The 12,727-nt window shown below is 35.4% G+C and overlaps 1 protein-coding gene across 4 annotated transcripts in view; it reads right to left on the reverse strand.

The window, feature by feature from the left end:
• ATP7A (ATPase copper transporting alpha) overlaps positions 1-12,727 on the reverse strand; it is a 115,454-nt gene that overhangs the window by 82,472 nt on the left and 20,255 nt on the right. The window contains exon 2 of one of the 4 annotated variants that reach the window (XM_033110570.1): positions 11,423-11,569. The exons of the other annotated variants lie outside the window; for them this stretch is intronic. The gene's annotated coding sequence lies outside the window, so the exon portion shown is untranslated. The remainder of the gene's footprint in view (positions 1-11,422; positions 11,570-12,727) is intronic. 4 annotated transcript variants of the gene reach the window in all.

Here is a 12,727-nt window from a genome sequence, read left to right on the forward strand (position 1 = left end):
CTATTTTACCAGAGCTATTAAAAAAACAACCAAACCCTGTTTATCAAGCAAATTGATGATTTCAAGCTATGCAAACAACATTGAACTAGTATCTATATAGTATTTTCAAATCAATTTAATTTTTCCTAACTGTTGCTTTTATTTAAAACCACTACCACCTCTAAATTGAAAACAAAAGGGGAAAGCATTAGCTTCTCTATTATTCTATATGATGCATCTCTTTCATTTAAATTGTATTTTAAAATGAAAATTGATCTTATTCCAGTACCTGTTTTCAAAATACTGAGTATGTGATCTCTTTCATCCAATTATATAATGTCAATTGTCATTATATAAACAGAAGACTAAGATTCCAGATGAAATAGCTGGAGTAGACAGTGTATGTTTTAAAACATAATTGTTCTTTTCATTTGATCATTCCTAAAAGATCAGGAGCCAATACTTAAGACATATTAGTAAGGTCAAAAAGAACATAACATTAAAATTAAGAAAAGGTAATGTGTTTTGCTGGCCATTTTTGTGACTTTCGGGCTAATTACCACCTTTCTAAAAAAGAGTTGTCCTTGTCCTAACAATACAGATATTTTAGATTCCTATAGAATCGCATTGTTGACAAAATTTCCATATACATGAATTTCATGACAATCCTGAAATGTAAATAGGATAGCAGCCTCCTCTTAAAATTAAGGAAGCTAACACTCAGACTTACCCACGCTCACACAGCCAATTCAGGCTAGAGTCCTGAGCTAACAATAGCATCAAAGGGATTAACTTAATAAGGCAATGTTTGCCAGAGACATAAAATAAAACCAGCAAAAGGTGGGTGTAGGGTAGGGAAAATGCTTGAAAACTACTGGTACCCTGCAATAAACACAGGTAAGGGTCAAGTTCCCCAGAAACTGAGAAATAGTCGTCAAGTTACTAGGTGCCTTTCCACCAGAAGCTGAGCACCTGCTGCCACATCAATAATAGACTAGAGAAAAAAACATGATTTTTAGTATGGATGAAACTTTTTTTGCCTCAGACAAGGTGGTTCTTATCTCTCGAATTTAGAGGGAAGTAGGATTCAACTATTTGTCATTAAAACATGTCAGCTACTTTTCATATTACGGGTTAAATACGGTTTTGGTACAGTTGTCTATCTTAGGACTATCTGGTAGTTGGAACGTGTTTTTTTCCCCCATCAAAACAATCACCTGATTCAAGCTTGTCAGATACTCTTACAATCCGTAGGTAAATCATGGACTGCTTATAATGCTATAGCTTTCTTCATAAAGAAAAATCCATCTTACAATTTTAGTTCAAAGACAAAATAATGCCCCAAACCACTGGTGAAAAGAAACATTAAATACCTATGAAAACTAAAAACAACTATCAGTATTTAACCATTACATAGAGTAAGCTCAAAAAGTACTTCTTTTATATTTACTATAACAGATTAAGAATAAGTAAACTATAAAACAAATGACAAAAGTTTGGGGAGGCTAAAAATAACAACTCAGGGGGCGGACAGGTGGCTCAGTTGGTTAGAGTGCGAGCTCTGGGCAATGGGGCTGCCGGTTCGATTCCCACATGGGCCAGCGAGCTGCACCCTCCGCAACTATTATGAAGTCAATGAGCTGCTGCTCAGCTCCTGGGTGGCCAGATGGCTCAGTCGGTTGGAACACGGCCTCTCAACCACAAGGTTGGCGGTTAGACTCCCACAAGGGATGGTGGGCTCCGCCCCCCACAACTAAGATTGAACATGGCACCTTGAGCTGAGCTGCTGCTGAGCTCCCGGATGGCTCAGTTGGTTGGAGTGCATCCTCTCAACCACAAGGTTGCCGGTTCAACTCCTGCAAGGGCTGGTGGGCTGTGCCCGCTGCAACTAACAATGGCAACTGGACCTGGAGCTGAGCTGCGCCCTCCACAACTAAGATTGAAAGGACAACAACTTGACTTGGAAAAAAATGTCCCAGAAGTACACACTGTTCCCCAATAAAGTCCTCTTCCCTTTCCCAAATAAAATCTTTAAACAATAAAAACTAAAAATAACTCAGTTTGACTAAACTTTTCAAGTATGTCATTAATTTTATTTTTAAAATTACTAAAAGGATATTAATGCTAATTATTCTATCACACATTAAAATGTCTTTAAAAGTGTTAATTATTAAAAGTCTAGTACTGATGTCAGAATAGACAGATACTTACAACAGAACAGAAAGTGCCAGAAACAGACATGAATGTGTATAGATAAGAATTTAGTATGTAATATGAGCAGCATTTCCAATCCAGGGGGAAATCAATAAGTGGTGTTGGCATAATGTGCTAACTACTCGAGGTGAACACTTTTAGATGCCATCTTCACCAAAATTAATTCCAACTGAGTTAAAGACTGAAATGTAAAAAGAAAATAGAAAATTCTACAAAGACACAAAAGTGAATATTAACAACAGCAACAACAAAACTTGGGATGGGGAAGGCCCTTCTAAGCATAGGCCAAAAGCAGAAACCATAAAGGAAAATATTTTAAAATTTAATTATATAAAAATTTAAAATTTCATGCAGCAAAATACAATATGTAAACAAACTACAAAAACATATACTCATGGAGTTTCTTTTGGGAATGATGAAATGTTCTGGAATTAGTTGCAATGGTTGCACAAATCTGTGAATATACTAAAAACCACTAGATTATATGTTTCAATAGGGTGAATCTTACGATATGTAAATTGTATCTCAAAAACCCATACAGTAATATACCAGAGGTACCAAAAAATGTATACACACGACTTCTATTCATCTTTTGTTATTGGTATATATTGAGTATTACAATTTTTTTAAACCATTTTTTATTTATTTTAAATGTGTTTTTCCAAGACCCATCAGCTCCAAGTCAAGTACTAGTTGTTTCAATCTAGTTGTGGAGGGCGCAGCTCATAGTGGCCCATGTAGGGATTGAACCCGCAACCTTGTTGTTAGTAAGAGCACCGCGTTCTAACCAACTGAGCAAACCAGCTGCCCCAAGTATTACAATTTTTATACAGTTTATTTTCCTTTCTTAAAATGTGTATACATTTTTTGGTACCCTCTGTATATGTCAGGCAGTTGACAAAATAAGAAATTCAAAATACCAGTAAAAACATGAAAATTCACATGTAAAATTATAAATTAAAACAACTAAGATAAAACACTTTCCCCCTACTACATTAATAAAATGTGTCTATTACCATGCAGCTTAAAACAGAACAAAATAAGAAATAACCTAAATGTCTACAGTAGGGTATTAGTTAAATAAACTTTAGTATGTTCACATTATTACAGATAGTTGTCATATTTTCGGCTACCCAGCATCCAAACACACATCCTAGGTTAAGGAAACCCCCTCCTGTGAGTGTGTTGGTAATCGGCAGCAGGACCCTGAAACCAAAGTGGGAGTGGGGAATATTCCCTTACCCCTCATCCTTGAAGCTGAGATGCTATGTCATTCTAGACCTGACTGGGTAGATGCTTCTGCCCATACCAGGGTTTTGAATCCTGAGGGAGTGACACAAATACACAAGGCTAGTTACAGAGAATTCACAGCAGTTGCAGCAGCCGAGTTAAAATGCCAAAAGTGGTAGCGGCAAAAGTCCTGAGTGCCATTGGAGGGGTCCTCACCAGACTGTTCCTATGGTGTGACCTTGACCTGTTTTAGCTGCACTGGGTTCCTGCCTATTTTCCAAGCCTGGCTTACCATCTTCCCTGTTGACTCTACAAGCAATCTTACTAGCCTACCAATAAAATCCTTGTCTGGTTAAGTGAGTCAGAACTGCTTTATATTGTTTGCAAGCAAGAACTCGGCCTAATACATGGATAACAAATACCACGTGGCCATTAAAAACAATGATGTAGACCTTCATTTACAGACACGAAAAATGTTCGGCATGCATTAAGAAAAAGCAAATTTTCACTCTTCAAAAAGTTCTCTTAACCAACCTCCAATGGATTAACTGATGGTTTTTCCAATTCTATCACTACAATATTCAGATGCCCACAGCAGGCTTTTATGTACTCCTTGTCCTACCAAGAGTATGTTGGCATACTTAGTTCAGCTGTGTTTGCTCCCAAGCCTGTTTATGCCCACTAAACTTCCTATAATCGTGTGGTTTAATTAAATATTATGTAAACTGATGAATGTGAGCATAAAAGACAGTTATTCTTTCTACGAAAACAAAGGTGAATGTTTTACAAACAGTAAAGGTGAATGGTAAACTGCTGAAATAGCTATACATGAAACAACTTTAAGAGACTGGGGGGAAAGCATTAAAATCTAAAAGAATTCTGTTCTCTACTTACATGAAACCAAACTGAAAACTGGTAATGTGGATGGGCGGCCGGATGGCTCAGTTGGTTAGAGCGTGAGCTCTGAACTGGGCTGCTGGTTCCATTTCCACATGGGCCAGTGAGCTGCACCCTCCACAATTAGACTGAAGACAACGAGCTGCTGCTGAGCTTCCGGAGGGGCGGCCAGATGGCTCAGTTGTTTAGAGCATGAGCTCTCAACAACAAGGTCGCCGGTTCAATTCCCAAATGGGATGGTGGGCTGTGCCCCCTGCAACTAAAGACTGAAAACAGCGACTGGACTTGGAGCTGAGCTGCGCCTTCCACAACTAGGCTGAAGGACAACGACTTGACTTGGAGCTGATGGGTTCTGGAAAAACACACTGTTTCCCAATATTCCCCAATAAAAAACGAAACAAAACAAAAACTGGAAATGTGGAATGAAGCAATATGAATGTGATTTATTCAAGAAAGAAAAGAAGTCCAGAGTACCCAAATACAAAGCAAAATGCAAAGCAAGAGCCCTGGCCCTATATATAAATATTATAAAATGAATAAAAATATGTTCTAGGTTTTAAAAAAAATGAATAAGCTACATATGCATAGTTTTTATGCTTCCTTACTTCAATTAGTCAACCTCTGGATGGTTAGGAAGGTTTCTACCATATTTCCATCTTCTGTGAGGAAAGACTCTGGAATATACCATACAAGAAAGAGGGGAAAAAAATCTGATTCCATTTTTTTTTTAAAAGGGCCCAAGTAATTTACATTTTCAGCCTTCATTAAAACCTGTCATCAGATCTTGACGTTAAAAGACGGTAACTCATCATTAGAGTTAAATTAGAGATGATAAATGCTGGCAAGGATGTGGAGGAAAAGGAACACTCGTGTACTGCTGGTGGGAATGTAAACTGGTGCAGCCACTATGGGAACAGTTTGGAGGGCTCCCAAAAAGTTAAAAATAAAACTACCAATTGCTAACATGATCTAGCAATTCCACTATTGGGTATACGTATATACAAAGAAAATGGAATAATTATGTCAAAGAGATATCTGCACCACCATGTTCACTGTAGCATTAGTTACAATAGCCAAGACATGGAACAATCTAAGTGCCCATCAAAAGATAAATGGATGAAGAAAATGTAATACACACACACACACACACACACACACACACACACACACGAGGTCTGACAATTAAGTTTGCGCGAACTTGTTACAACGATGTTGCTAACCTTTTTTGATACCAGACGGATTATTCGTTATGAATTTGTATCAACTGGACAAACAGTTAACCAAGTTTACTATCTGGAAGTACTGAAAATCTGCGTGAAAAAGTTAGACGGCCTGAACTTTTCACCAAAAATTCATGGCTCTTGCATCACGACAACGCACCAGCTCACAGGGCACTGTCTGTGAACGAGTTTTTAGCCAGTGAACAAATAACTGTATTGGAACACCCTCCCTACTCATCTGATCTAGCCCCCAATGACATTCTTTACCCGAAGATAAAGGAAATATTGAAAGAAGACATTTTGATGACATTCAGGACATCAAGGGTAATACGAAGATAGCTCTGATGGCCATTCCAGAAAAAAGAGTTCCAAAATTACTTTGAAGGGTGGACTAGGTGCTGGCATCAGTGCATAGCTTCCCAAGAGGAGTACTTCAAAGGTGACCATAGTGATATTCAGCAATGAGCTATGTAGCACTTTTTTTAGGATGAGTTCTTATATATATATATATATATATATATATATATATATACACACACACACATGTGTGTGTATATATATACACATGTATATATGCACATACACACACACACATACATAAAATAGCCAACCTAACATATATATTAATAATATACATATACACACACAATGGAATACTATTCAGCCGTGAAAAGGAAGGAAATCCTGCCATTTGCAACAACACTGGATGAACCTTGAGGATACTATGCTAACTGAAATAAGTTAGACAGAGAAAGACAAACATTGCATGTGGAGTCTTAAATAAAACCTCAGAAAAAGAATTCAGGGTTGTGGTTACCAGAGGCAGGAGGTTGGGGGGTGGAGGAATTGGATGAAGATGGTTAAAAAGTACAAACTTCCAGTTATAAGACAAATAAGTACTGGAGATGTATAATACATGATGACTAATTAACACTGATCTACAGTATATTTGAAAGTTGCTAAGATAGTAAATCCTTCAAGTTCTTATCACAGGGAAAAAAACTTGGTATATATATATATATGAGGTGATGGATGTTAACTAAACCTGTGGTTATTATTTCACAATATATGTAAGTCAAGTCACTATACTGTATACCTTAAACTTACACAGTGCTGTGTGTCAATTATATCTCATAAAACTGTAAGGAAGGCAGCCGGTTAGCTCAGTTGGTTAGAGCACGATGTTTATAACACCAAGGTTGCCAGTTCGATCACCACATGGGTCAGTGTGAGCTGCGCCCTCCACAACTAGACTGAAACAACTACTTGACTTGGAGATAATGGGTCCTGGAAAAACACACTTAATATAAATAAAAGTTAAAAAAAAAAACTGAAAGAAAAAGTTCCTGTAATTCCAGTCAATTTTACTGTATCTGTAAATTTATTTTAAATCACACCTTTTGATGCTTGTTTTTTCATTTAAAGTCAGAATGAAATCTTTACCTGTACACTTTTGAAAAAATATCATTGGTAGCCTTAGAAATATAACAATACAGAATCTTAATAAAGGTCAGGAAATAAAATCTCTCACATGAAGGCAATGTTGTATCATAATCACTGGAGAGAGAAGAATCTGCCCAGATTTTGAAGTTTCACTGAAGATAACAAATCCTAGTGACTCATAACTTATCATTTCAGTGTTGACCTACTGAAATAATTTGGCAAATAACACTTCTTCTACCATTTAGCTCTGTGATTTTATTTTGTAGTTCTGGTCAATTTAGTGCATATGCCTACGGGAACTCTGGCCTATAAACACAAAATAAATAAAAAGTTCTCATGGCAAGTTGATGTTATACAGTAGTGAGTTAAATCAGTTCTCTAAAATACAGGTTAAATAAGATTTAAAAAGTAAAAAATAACTAGCCCAGTAACAGGAATGACATAATTGTCCACAAAGCTAAGTTACTCTCACTGGAGCACTGAGCGGTGGCCTGTTCAGGCAGACAACAGGTGAGAGAGCAATCTAGGAAAGAAACACTTGGCTTATCAGCCCAATACATGCTGAAGTCTACCAGCTGGGACTTCTTTATATGCACCTGAAAAGGTGAGCAACTCATACATTATGGAACTTTATTCCAAGTATAAGCAAGAAAAGAAGGAAAAAAAAGATTACACACTTCCTTCTAAGGTGCACATTTTTTTCTTGCTGAAGGCTTATACTCTATGCTTACAAATCTTTTTAACATACAAATTAGTTGTTAAATGCTAAGATGCTTAAATCTTTAAGTGAGTTAGAGATACAAATTGGGAAATACAAATTAGATGTAAACTAAAACAATGAAATCTTGTTTTTTGTTTATCATGCTGGTAAAAATTTAAGACTAATGTATCTATTCAATACGTCAAAGGTGCAGACAAATATTTCACCATGCTGTCAATGACTGTAAATCATTATGACCTTTTTTGGAGGGCAATTTTGTGATACCTATCAAGACATGACATGTACATAATCCTTGACCAAGCAATTTTACTTAAAAGAATCTAACCTACAAAAATATTTACAAAGATGCACAAGGCTATAAGTTAAGCATACTTAAAATAGTTAAAACTTGGAGAGTCTCTAAACATCTATCAATAAGGAAATAAATTCTGATGCATTCATACTATAGATGACTACACAGCAGTTAAAGAGAATGAGCTAAATCTGTATAGACTGACATAGAAGCATATCCATGAATAGAAAAAGGTCTAGAAAGATACAAACTATTAAAAGTCATTACCCATTGAGGGGGTGACTTTGTCTTTTTACTTTATATACTTCCGTACCATTTTAATTTCATTAAAATAAGCATGTATTACTTCAGTATTTAGGAAAAAAATAATAAAGAAAAACCTGAAATTGGCCAAACATATTTTCTTTGCTTGAATTAGACACATTAATTTTTTTTTGGGGGGGGGTATTGGAGAACAGTGTGTTTCTCCAGGGCCCATCAGCTCCAAGTAGTTGTTCTTCAATCTAGTTGTGGAGGTTGTAGCTCAGCTCTAAGTCCAGTCACCGTTTTCAACCTTTAGTTGCAGGGGGCACAGCCCACCCTCCCATGTGGGAATTGAACTGGCAATTTTGTTGTTGAGAGCTCGCACTCTAGCCAACTTGGCCATCCTGCCGCCCCTCCAGAAGCTCAGCAGCTCATTGTCTTCAATCTACTAGTTGTAGGGAGCGCAGCTCACTGGCCCATGTGGGAATGGAACCAGTAACCCTGTTGTTCAGAGCTCGCGCTCTAACCAACTGAGCGATCCGGCTGCCCCAGATACATTAATTTTTTTCAAGACATTTAGACATTTGCAGATTGCTTTTTACCAAACACAAGGGGAAGCAGTCACAGACAGTTCCTATATTTAAAGACAAGCAAAGGTTAAGAGTGACAGCCATTACAACCTGCCTAAAAAATGGTAAAACTGACAAATTACTTTTCTGACCATTCTTTCTACTCAAAAGGCTGAAAGACCTGAATCTCTATCCTGTTAACATCATTTCCATCCTGATACTTATAGGTCGACATTATCCCAGAGAAACAAAATCCCTTAGTGCAATATACTTGATTAATAAGCAAAGAAATACAGTAATTTATTCACATAACCTTTAAGGCATCTAATATGAATACACTTTCTATTTAGATTATATAGCATGTGGTATTAGTTCTCATACCCATTCAACAGGACTTTTAAGGCAACCGGGAAAAAGTGAAGAATTTATTCCCGAATTATATTCTAAGGACACAAATGGAAATTTTGTTATTATTTTAGGAACCATACAGAGAGAGACAGAAACAGACAGATATGTGGTGAGTACTAACCTGGGGTCAGGAAACCTGGGGTTAAAAATAAATTACCTATGTAAATTTGGGGAAGTCACTTACCATGTTTCCCCAAAAATAAGACCTAGCCAGACCATCAGCTCTAATGCATCTTTTGTAGCAAAAATTAATATAAGAAGACCCAGTGTTATTTTAATATAATATAAGACTGGGTCTTATATAATAAAATAATATGATATAAAATAATGTAACATAATATAATACAATATAATATAATACCAGGTCTTATAATGTAAGACCAGGTATAATATAATAGAATATAATACTTTTTTAAATGTTTCAGGTGTACAAAACAATGTAATAGACATCTATCATTTACATCCCTCACCCAGTGATAACCCCCCTCCCACCATCCACTACCCCTCTGACATCACACACAGCCATTACATTTCCACTGTCTCTATTCCTAATGCTGTACTCCACTTCTCATAACTACATATTTGTAGTTACATATTTTGTATTTGTAGTTGACATTCATTATTGTTCAGCTTCAGCTTCAGGTGTACAGTGCAGTGATCAGGCATCTACATCATCCCTGAGATGGTCTCCCTAATGGGACAGCTGTCCATCAGATACCCTACACAACCTTTACAACATTATTGATTTCATTCCCCAAATTGACTTTCGTATCCCCGTGGCAATCTTGTGGTTACCGACTGTGCTTTCTAATCCATAATATAATGTAATATAATATAATGTAATATAATGTAATATAATATAATATAATATAATATAATATAATATAATATAATACCGGGTCTTATATTAATCTTTGCTCCAAAAGATGCATTAGAGCTGATAGTCCAGCTACGTCTTATTTTCGGGGAAACACTGTAATTGTTTTCAGAGCCTCAGTTTTCACTCCAATGGTTCCCAAATGTCAATGTACTTAAGACTTATCTAGGGAAGAATTTTGTAACTCCAGACTCCCAGGCCCTACACCCAAAGATCTTAATTCATTAGGAGAGAAGTGATGTCCAGGAATCTGCATTTTTAACAAACACTTCTGAGGATTCTAACTCAGGAAAGACAGCAACTATAATTTGACATATTCCTAAAAAACATGGGAATGAATAGCTACTTTACCTATATCATAGGGTTGTTATATGGATCTAATGAAAAAAGCAAGTAAAATGAACAGATACAAAGTTTTACTACTTCATAAATTTTATAGAAAATTTATGTGTATTAAATGATATGCTTGCTTTCATTAAATGTCCACTCTAATTACAGAGTTTATTGAGGTTGAATTAATATAAAGGTATTAGAGACTTAATAAGGTTGGCAGTTAAATTTATCAAAATCAATTGCTTATACACTAACAATAATCATCTAAAATATAGTGGTAAAAGATTCCTCCACATCTCCCTGAAAAATTATTTTAAATACTCAGTAATAATCTTAATTAGAAATGTGTAGGAAGATATTGTAAAATAAAAGGGTACTCAAATCAGTATATAAATTTAAGAGAGTCGGAGGGATTTAGAGGTAGGGAGAACCTGACAAATGATTCTAAGGTTCACATGAAACAACAAACATTTGAGAAGAACACACACAAATTTTGAAAGAGTGATGAGGAGGATACCTCTCTATATATGACTCTCTCTATATAACTACGTACATATAAAAAATAGTGACAATCAAGTAGTTGAGGAAACTGTGGCTCACTTAACAAATGGCATTGGGACAACCGGTTAATCATTTTGAAAAAAATAATAAAATTAGTTCCCTATGCTATATACTTAAACTAAATTCTAGATGAATTAAGGATTTAAATGTAAAATACATAAGGTACCAGAAGAAAGTACAAGCAAACATTAGTATAATGTTGGGGGAGGTAAGGCCTTTCTAAGCATGACACCAAAGGCACGGTATATGAAAATTAAAAGCTTCTGCATAGGAAAAAAATACAAACAGATAAATGATAAACAACAAACTGTAAAAAAGGACTAGCAATATATATGACAGGCAAACAATGAATATCTTTAATATACAAAGATATCTATGTCAAAAAGATGAACACCCAAAAGAAAAATGCACAATGGAAATAAACAGGCAACTCACAATGAAGAAATACAAACAGTCAAAAAGCCTCGGGGCAACTGGTTAGCTCAGCTGGTTAGAGCGTGGTTTGATCCCCACATGGGCCACTGTGAGCTGAGCCCTCCACAACTAGATTGAAACAATTATTTGACTTGGAGCTGATGGGTTCTGGAAAAACACAAATCAATAAAAAAGTTAAACAAAAAAGTCTCACTAATCATAGGAAATAAAAGTAAACAATTATTTTTCACATAACAGACTGACAGGGTTTAAAAAGAATTTTATTAACATCTGGTGAAAATGTGGTTAGATAGATACACTCCTACACTGCCAATGGAAGTATAAAATGATGTCTTTCTGGAGGATAATTTGGCAGTATGCATCGAAAGTCTTAAAAAGTACTAAACCATTTTTATATGCTGTTAGTGGGAAAATAAATTTGTATAATTTTTCTGGAGGGCAATTTGGCACTATTTACCAAAATTTAGAATGTACATGCCCTTTGACCTAGCAATTCCACTTCTAGGAGTTTTATCTAAAAGACATTCTCATATACATATAAAATGATATTCCTGGAAACGTTTGTTATAGCACAGAACTAAAAACAGCCTAAATATTAATCAAAAAGGAACTAATAAAATACAGCATATCCACACAGTGAAAACATCACAGAGCCATTTTATAAAATGAAGTAGATCTATATTTCTTGATACAAGATGTACAAGATATGTTAAATGAAAAATGCAACGTACAAAATTATATATATGTATGTATATATCATAATGTGTAAAGAGAAAAAAAGAGGGGAGATAGGTATTACATAGGCTTGAAAAGGCACTGAAATTTTCTGGAAGAATACGTAAGAAACTGCTAACAGCTTCTATGAGAGGGAGGCTAGGAAGTCAGAGATTTTACTTTTTACCTTATACGCATTTTTGTACCTTGTGACTTTTTATTACTATGTGACTTTTAATACTACTATATTACTATGAACATACATATTACTTCTGATGTAAAAAATATAAAAAATAAGCTTAGAAAAACTACCACTCTTTGACCTGGCAGTATTGCTTTCAGAATATATTCTAAGGAAATTAATGGAGAGATACTCAAAGCTATAAATATAAAAATATTCATCACAAGAAAAGTAGATACAAGTTAAATACCTAAAAAAAGGGGACTGGCAAAATAAATTATAGCCATATATTCAACTATACAGCTATTAAATTTAAGTTATCTGACATTTAATGACAGTCAATAATATATTGAATAATAAGTCTTTTTGTTTTTAAAAGGAGACACGGACAGACATAAATGTGTATGTTT

This window comes from Rhinolophus ferrumequinum, chromosome X (assembly GCF_004115265.2).
Source record: "Rhinolophus ferrumequinum isolate MPI-CBG mRhiFer1 chromosome X, mRhiFer1_v1.p, whole genome shotgun sequence".
Classification (NCBI taxonomy): Eukaryota; Metazoa; Chordata; class Mammalia; order Chiroptera; family Rhinolophidae; genus Rhinolophus; species Rhinolophus ferrumequinum.